Genomic DNA, 8,327 nt, shown 5'->3' on the forward strand with positions numbered 1-8,327 from the left:
TAAGAAAGGTGGGTAATTAAACGCCATCCAATATCTGGCTTTTGAACCAAACCAATAGGTAAAATTCTCAAGGTAGAAATAGGTTTTTTCTGTAAATGGTCCCAACATTCTGCCCAATTCAACTTCTTTTGCCAGCTTTATTTTAGTTTCATTTTTATGCATTTCAGCTGAAATGAGTTTTTTTTACCACACGGACAGCCTAGGTCCAACATAATATAAACGAACGCCATTCCTAAATCCAGTAAACAATTATTCTGCATCATGACGATTGTAATAATTAGTCAAATACATGAACTTTAACTGGCGTATGACCTTTGACCCATAACTGGTCCTTGATATCTTGGTCTTGAATACAACTGTGGGGTCCTGAAAGAATAATTATCCTGAGGTCTCAACTGTAAACGAGGCCGTGCAATAAAAGTTGGACGAGTTCCACACAACATTCTACCTTGATATTTATTTACCATCCCCCGAGGACAAGATACCAAAGGAAGCAGCCAAACATCTAATGCATGAATGACTATACGTACAATTAAATCTAGTGCAAGAACCATTATAATTGAAAGCATAGCACTTGTATATGCTTCGAACTGATGACTCTGTGGCATTATTGTTTTGATTGATATACATTAACCACAACTCCAAATCTATGTCTGTCCATGAAGGCATGATGCAGTTGGGTTCTGAGATACTTTCAATCTGAACTGTTCATCATATTGTTTCCACCCTATACTATATGAACCACATCGTTTAGCAGCTATTCTGTTGTTGTTAGTGTATTTCAACAACTCTTGAAACTTTTCAGGATGAGCTAGACAGTATACACTTATAAAAACTAGAAATGCATCAGTCCACTGATCAATATTTGTAATTTTTTGCTGCTGTTGTTTTTGTTGCAACACCAATTCACCTTGCACAAAGCATATGGTTTGTTTAATGGAATTGTTTGGAATATTTGTACATTGTATTTTGCAATAAACATGCCAATTCAATAAATTCCCCATTAGCTATTTTCTCTTTATTGGCAATTGATATATGCATGCCCAATTCATCACTTGCTTTGGTAGATTGTAAAATAAAGTTTTGATGGGTCGTCAACTGAGTATTACCTGTAGTGTCAGGAGTAGGAGTACTGAATACTGGAGGAGCCGTTGTTGTGGGCACCGACACCGCTGTATGGGTCCATGTCATATGTGTTGTGTCAACTCCAGGCATTGAAAAACCACTGACAGGCATGTTTATCAAGCATGAACTATTCCTATCGTCACCATTAACAATGGATTCTGACAAATGCTGAAGGCTACCAACAGATGATCTAGGCGCTGTCACCTTTTTTGCTGCTGACGCTGCTTTGTTGTATCTCGGAGGTGGGGCAGCTCTCTTTCTATTACAGTTATCTTCGAAACATCTTGTAAACTGTAATAAAACCTGTACGTTAGTAAATTAAATTTAATCGAGTAATTGTTATACCGCATGTAAAATTTGTAAACTATACTTGTGATAAATTGCATTAACAAATATATCAAAATTATAAAACCAAATACTTGATGTTGGTGTGTGCAAAGTTTAAACAAAAACATTGTACTATACAAATAATTGACATAAATTGTACGTAAAGGATGGTAATCATGCAATAATCAATTATTTATCCTATGCTTAGAATAAATTTATGAATTAAGTAATCACATATGAATCAAGTAATCACATATGAATCAAGCAATCACCTATGAATCACGTTATCACTTATGAATCACATAATTACTTATGAATTACGTAATCACTTATGAATCGCGTAATCACTTGTGAATCAAATAATCTTTTATATTCAAGTAATCACCTATGAATAACGTAATCGCATATGAATCAAGTAATCACTTATGGATCAAGTAATCACTTACGAATCACTTATGAATCACATAATCACTTATGAATAATCTCTTATCATTCAAGTAATCACTGATGAAACATGTAATTAAAACCTGACAACAGTGACAAACGATTACCATATTCATAAACAAACGTGTAATCACAACAATCAGACTTGCATACAAACGGGCAAACATCTAAAATTTAACGTTTCTACAATGCACACAAGCTTAAAATATCAGACTTGATGTTTCTGGCAATTCAAAATAACTTAAGACTATGAACATATTTCATCGATTTGAAGTTCATGCATACGCCAAATACTATACAATATCGGGAAACAAAATATCACATGTGCGCAATAAAATTGCGAACTACAAAGTTTTCTCTATATAAATAAATCAATTATAAAAAAATCTTTCTTGCAAAACAAGACAATTCTACGGAACTGTGGCCGTTGTGCGAAATAATATTACGCACGTCTCATGGCTATGATATGATTCTAATTTTGCGCTTAAATAGTACAAATAACGATGCCTTAAAGTTAATTCGAAAAATTAAAGCTCTTTTCTTGTTTATTTCACTATGTTAAGTTATTTCTTTAACAAATTAAACATCGATGGACACAATCAGTTTAATTGAGGTCTGGAGCTGGCATGTCAGTAACTGCTAGTAGTCTGTTGTTATTTATGTACTATTGTCATTTTGTTTATTTTCTTTTGTTTCCTATTCTGACATCGGACTCGGACTTCTCTTAAACTGAGTTTTACTGTGCGTACTGTTGTACGTTTGTTTTTTTCTACATTGGCTAGAGGTATAGAGGGAGGGTTGAGATCCCAAAAAACATGTTCAACCCCGCCGCATTTTTGCGCCTGTCCCAAGTCAGGAGCCTCTGGCCTTTGTTAGTCTTGTATCATTTTTAATTTTAGTTTCTTGTGTATAATTTGGAGTTTAGTATGACGTTCATTATCACTGAACTAGTATACATATTTGTTTAGGGGCCAGCTGAAGGACGCCTCCGGGTGCGGGAGTTTCTCGCTGCATTGAAGACCCATTGGTGGCCTTCGGCTGTTGTCTGCTCTATGGTCGGGTTGTTGTCTCTTTGACACATTCCCCATTTCCATTCTCAATTTAACAGATTAAATTAAATTAATTCTTAGCCTTTCAACCACGTCTTTTCTCTTCCAATGTTGTTGAAAAAAGGAAGTACGTCACTGTGAGTTTGATGATGTATGCTGCAGCTAAATACCGCAAATATTTTAAGATAACACAAAGACAACTATTAACCAGACTACTGCGGATAAGAGATTTAAAATCTAGTTTTAAATCCTATTAAACCCGCCACACTCTGTATGCGCCTGTCCAAAGTCAGTTTGTTGCTGTGTTACATATTTGTTTTTCGTTCATTATTTTGTACATAAATTAGGCCGTTATAGTTTGTATTGTTATACATTTGTCATTTCGGGGCCTTTTATAGCTGAATATGCGGTATGGGCTCTGCTCATTAATGAAGGCCGTACGGTGACCTATAGTTGTTGTGTCATTTGGTCTGTTGTGGGAATATGTCTCATTGGCAATCATGCCACATCTTCTTTTCAAAATTTATTCTAAAACTAATTGTTTGCATGATACGGGTTAAGTTTTCTCGTAGAATTTATGATGCATGATAATAAAACCCTTAACGGGAGGGATTGTGCTTGGTTTTCATATGATGAAGACATAATCTTTCAATGGTTTGATTGAAGTTTGGAGCTGGCATGTCAGCAAATGCTCGTAGTCCTTTGTTAATTTATGTTACCATTGTCATTTTGATTTGTTTCTTCTGTTACCTATTCTAACATCGGGCTCGGAATTCTTTTAAACTGAGTTTTACTGTGTGTTTTGCTGTGAGGTATAGGAGGATTGTTGAGATCTCACAAAACATGTTTGACCCCGACGCATTTTTTGCGCCTGTCCCAAGTCATCAACATCTGGCCATAGTAAGTTTTGTATGTATGTTTGTTTGTTGTTTTTTTTTATAATTTTGGTTCATTTATGTTTTTCGAAGTTTAGTGTGACGTCCAATTTCTATGAACTAGTATACATTTTTGTTTAAAGCCAGCTAAAGTCCGACTCCAGGTGTTGGATTTCTCGCTGTGTTGAAGACCCATTGGTGGCCTTGAGATGTTTCTGCTCTATATGGCCGGGTTGTTGTCTCTTTGAGACATTCCTCGTTTCCAATCTCAATTTTAATCGCAAGATGTAAATTTTTTTTTGAAAGATGCATTTACCAACATGCTATTCTAGTATTACTGATATAATAGTATGTAATATAGTCAGACTTGGTGAGTCTTTTGTAAATGAGGCGCCGTCTGGCGTACAGGATATTAAGTCTAGTATCTATGACGAGTTTTGCAAAATATTGTCAATACCACATACAAAAAATACACAGAAACCACAAAAAAATATATAACAGTAGTACATTTACCACTAGCAACCGACTCCCCGAACATGATCCAGATAGATTGACTAGCTACAGCCATAAATGTGGTTTTAGTTTAAGCATTTTTTACATGCACAGAAACATCCTATATCGTAAACTGTCCATATATGGTGCCATTTACTCCATTCAAATGGTCGTACTTATTGTTAAACATTTCACTATATGGACTGCAAAAATTTATCATTCTGTGATAAACGATAAAAAAAAAAGTTAAAAACTCAAGTTATATGGAAAAATAATTATTTAAAGTTTAAAATTGAAAATAAGTTTTTCTTTATTGAATAAACAATAATAGTAAAACTTTGAACATTCCATAAAGCTTCCGTTTAAGTTAGGTTTATCAATTTCGATGTTTCGGGGAATATTAAGACGGACGTTAAGGATGTACTGAGGTCAGGTTTTTGATTTTTTTGTCAGATGTTCGGACTCCTTGTGTCTTTTCTTAAAATACAGGGTAAAATATTTTGCCCCATATCACCCACTTTTCTTTTCATAGAAGACTTCAATAGCTCATAAACAGTCCATTATCAAAATTTAAACAGATTCTAGATTTTTTTTTCTTATGACTTTAGATCCAAATAATGAAATAATGCAAATTCTAAGTATAAGGTAAAAATCCGAGTCAGCCTTTTCCCGCAATTTTATTAAAATCAAATATCTCTAAAATGAGTTCCATAACCTATCAATATTTTAGCTTATTTCGTTCTTTAACTAATGCTCTTCTGACTCGTAGTATCAATTTTAAATTCTAGATTTTTTTAATTTCAGCTAAGTACATCAATATTTACGGAATTAAAGTTCAAGCAATTCAAATATGTATATAATTGTATATTTGTATCTATGTAAATAACAATCAATACATTTCCTAATTTTAGTCTGCAACCAATTATTATAGATAAATTCGTGAAATAGAGTAAAGCAATCTATATAAATCTAATATGTGTATACTCTTGATAAAACATTAAAATTCTTGTTTAAAAAGAATGAGAACAACACGTTAAATAATGTCTGGATTTATCTTCATCAGGAACGCTCAAAGCTGAGGATGTATAAGAACCGAAACAGTTGAATAGCTATATATATGACCGAAAGATGTATTACTTTTACAAATTACTTTTACTGAGTGTGTAATAGGCATACAGCCACGAGTTCATGATAAGATACAGGAAAAGTATGCATAATCACGAATCATTAATTAATGAGGAACTGGCTTTAACATTTTATCATGAATCGTAAATTATGAAGAAAATGGTATTGTCAGACGAAAGAGAGAGAAAGTCATGATGAATAATTTAATTAATACTGTTGAAAAATGTATTTGCTTTTAAGCGGGAGACTGTCATGAAACCAGAGAAATACAAACATTACACCAAATACATTGGATGTGCACTGATTGATATTTTAGTCTTAGAAACATGATTTTTTTTTCATTAGTTGTTATTGGCTTTGAACTAGCTGTCAGTAACTGTGAGTACTCTGAGATCTGTACTTAGTGTCTTTTTGATTTTGGGATGTATAAGTACCCGTCCACGTCCACTCTGTGTTTTTGTTATTTGCATCCATCTGATGAGTTAAGCCTTTTTTTATAGTTTGTAATTATGTTGTATTGTTACACCGCTGTCCCAGGTTAGGGGAGGGTTGAGCGCTCACAAACATGTTTAACGCCGCCACATTCTGTATGTGCCTGTAGTTAAGTGGTTGTCTTTGGTTCGTTTCTGTCATATTTGTTTTTCGTAAATAGTTTTGTTATAAATTAGGCCGTTAGTTTTCTCAATTGAATAGTTTCATATTTTTCATGTCCGGGCCTTTTATAGCCGACCATACGGTATGAGGTTTTCTCAATATTGAAGGCCGTACGGTTACCTATAATTGCTTACATCAACTTCATTTGAACTTTGGTGGATAGTTGTCTCATTGGAACCATACCACATCTCCTTATTTTCATATTTATAAAGTTAGTATGATAAAGTACTTACACACGTTACTTTCATACACCGTAACGGTTCATTTGTTTCTTGATTCCGGATATGCAGTTGCAAATTAGTACAGTAACATGTGTTTATATCTAGATTAGTGATTTTTTTGTCCATCTTATAATTGAGCCAGTGAGCGTGGTTATACCTAAACGTATTAAAGAAATGTCCCACTTTAATGTGGTCGGTATATATATGGAATAAAATATCCTTTAAGTCTTTGCACACAATAATATGTTTGACGGTATATGTGTCAGATAATGCATGTGTTACGGTTTTTCTTGTCGTATAACACACCTTGCGTTTACAGGATTTCCCTCACAGTTGGCTTGATCTGGACGCAATATGGACTCCATCGGCAAGAAACGGTAATGAAAAATTTCTCCAGATCATTTCCGTTCCACTGAACACCGTCCACACAACACAGGACAATGCAACGATTTTGATCCGATATAACAGAATATATTACGACATAGTTTTTAAATCCAACTAGCAAAAACTGCGTTCAGACAATGATTTCAGAACATTGAGGATAGTAATCCAACCTTTCATTTTTCGTGTTGTAGCACTGTCTGAAACTCAAACGGGAGTCGTAATCGGCACTACGTGAAAGTCGCGTTATACAATAAAGGTTGTAAATGAAGAGCAATTCGAGTTTACATCCAATTGTTATGAAAGGTAGAGCAGTTGTTAGTTTCTCATATCCCTTTCACAAAAGTAAGTATCACTCCGGACAGTCACATCAAAACTGATAATTTTTTTTATTCAAAAATTAGATGTCATGTGACAAATATTTATCGAAGACCGGAGGACAAAGATAACATTGTGCTTTTTAAGTTTTGTGGAACAATTGACTGCTTGTATATATATTACACATTCATACTGTACATAATCAGTTTAACTCATAACATAATAGTGTCACATGTTGAGCAAAATCTACCACCCCTTCCGGAGCACCCGAGATCAGCCCCAGTTTTAGAGGATTTCGGGTTGATCAGTCTTAAAAATTTCTATTTTGTGTTTATAAAACTGTTGTTTGTCTATTAATCGTTTTTAGTTTTTTGCCATGTCATTGTCAGTTTGTGTTCGACTAATGGGTTTGAAATCCCTTTAGTATCTTTCGCCTCTCTTTTTTCCATTATTTGTCTGGTATATGTGTAAGTATTTGAATTCAATACTGTTCTGATGATTATTTGTCTTTGATTAAATGAGAAAAAAAACTTGTATTGGTAGCATTCTAACATCAAATAGAAACGTTCTTCAGTTCAAACTCCTTCTTGGTGAATTGAGATACTTTAAAACTTGGTGATTTTTTTTTGTTTAACATCATTTACAGATTATCTGAGAGTACGAGTGAACCTATTGTCGATTAAGCATGTACCTGGGAAGGTGACTTGCCTTAGTGTAAACAATATTTTATTGTCAAAATATTTACATAAACATTACAATATGAGAGTTTTATTAGGATTGGAAAACAAGTGAATTTTCACTTTTACAAAATCCTCTCCTTGATTTTCCTTCTTGTAGAATAATACCTTGTGATGTATAAGGTTGAAAGTCCAACTCTAGCATAAAGCAGTATATTATCGTATTTGACATTGATTTGACATATAATCGTATTAATATACGTATAAAAAAGGTCATCAAAAAAGATACCATTCTTTAAAGTTTGTACACCAGACGCGCGTATGTCGTTGGGATTTGAGCAACCATTTGCAATACAAAAACATTAAGCGTTTTGATTAATTATTAAAATACAGCATGCCTTTTGTATACAAATCAGTTTCCTAACTGTTTATACATGTTTTATAATTTAATCAACAATCCAATAGTTACTGTCTAATCATGAAATACAGTCAAGGAAAAGAAGTCCGCAACAAAACATGCGGTATATGAACTTTAATCATTTAGAGTGATTTGTTTAATTGGTAAAAACAACTTATATTTCAATATTTGTTAAGGACTTGTGATTTTGTACATTTATTCCAGAAAAACAATCATCCACA

General features: G+C 33.6%; 1 pseudogene; it reads right to left on the bottom strand.

Annotated features, from left to right (window-relative positions):
- Positions 1–456: 456 nt before the first annotated feature.
- Positions 457–1,236, bottom strand: LOC127708224 (uncharacterized; annotated as a pseudogene).
- Between the last annotated feature and the right edge of the window lie 7,091 nt (positions 1,237–8,327).

The sequence above is a fragment of the Mytilus californianus genome, unplaced genomic scaffold (assembly GCF_021869535.1).
Source record: "Mytilus californianus isolate M0D057914Y unplaced genomic scaffold, xbMytCali1.0.p SCAF_7, whole genome shotgun sequence".
Lineage (NCBI taxonomy): Eukaryota > Metazoa > Mollusca > Bivalvia > Mytilida > Mytilidae > Mytilus > Mytilus californianus.